Consider the following 1,304-nt stretch of genomic DNA (forward strand, 5'->3'; position numbering starts at 1 on the left):
AAATGTTAAATTTTTAAGATATTTTAGTACTTTTTTAAATGCATTTATTGGTATTATTTTTAATTAAATAAATGCAGCCATGATGAGACAAAAAGATGAAAAACTTTATACTAATATTATTCCTAATAATAACCCCAGGAAACCCTCCTGAATTACAGCAGTATCACAACTAAAACTTTAAAAGGCAATTTTAAAAATAAATCTTAAAAATTAAGTTAAAAATGTTTTAAAATGGAGAGTTTATCCAATTGTGTCATAATTTAGTCACCCTCAAAAGAAGATACTTTGAAGAAGGTTGCTAGCCAAACCAAACAGTGTGAAAAAAGTCAATGGCTACCAGCAACTGTTTGGTTACCAACCTTCTTCGAAGTTTCTTCTTTTGCATTCAACAGAAGAAAGAAATATATACAATAAACTATGAGAGGGTAGGTAAATGACAACATTTTAAATTTGGGGTGAATCATTGATTTAAAGACTCCATTGTACTGTAAGTGCATAACTGTGCACACTTGTTCTTTGTTTTTCACAAACTGAGGGCTGAGTTAATATAATTTACTACAGTAATACAGTGTAAATTCAATTAACAAATTAAAACCCGGAACGTGGCCTTCAAAACCCCCCAAAAGTCATTCTTCCATCTGTTGACACAACATACACAGGTTCCACCGAGGAACAAACCCGTGTGGTTTCAGAGCATTTAAGACTGCAGCAGCAATTGTGCGAACCCCTGCAATTTGCATGTATAGAACAGCTTGCATTAAAAAGCACTTACATTCTGACATTGCTGTCAAAAAAGCAGCGGTTGCGCAGAAGCCCCGCCCACAGCTGCACGCCAACAATCCCGAAGATGAAAAACACGAAGAAACAGAGCAGCAAGACATTTCCCAGCATCGGTAAAGTATCCAACAGCAACGTCACCAGGATTCGCATACCTACGAGACAGAGGCACACGAACGCGCATTTAAAAACACGTGCAATGAAGCGTCAAAGCCATCGAGGTTCACTAGACACGTTTACAGACGAGACCGCGGTGTTGCATTTAACTTTGATAACTCTGATCTGACATTCACACACTTCATGAACACATTTTCTCAGTGTCTGATGTGTATTCAGTAATTGAGCCAAGAAGTGAACACACACACACACGCATACACAAACACAAACTTGCAGGGCTTTGGCTAACGCTCGGTGGTTTGAGAATAATCGAATTGGAAACTTAACAGCCACGGGCTCTCACTCCTCACTGAGTCCAAAATCTATTACTGCTTTGCTGAACCCACACACACACACACACACACACACAC

This window comes from Puntigrus tetrazona, chromosome 12 (assembly GCF_018831695.1).
Source record: "Puntigrus tetrazona isolate hp1 chromosome 12, ASM1883169v1, whole genome shotgun sequence".
Classification (NCBI taxonomy): Eukaryota; Metazoa; Chordata; class Actinopteri; order Cypriniformes; family Cyprinidae; genus Puntigrus; species Puntigrus tetrazona.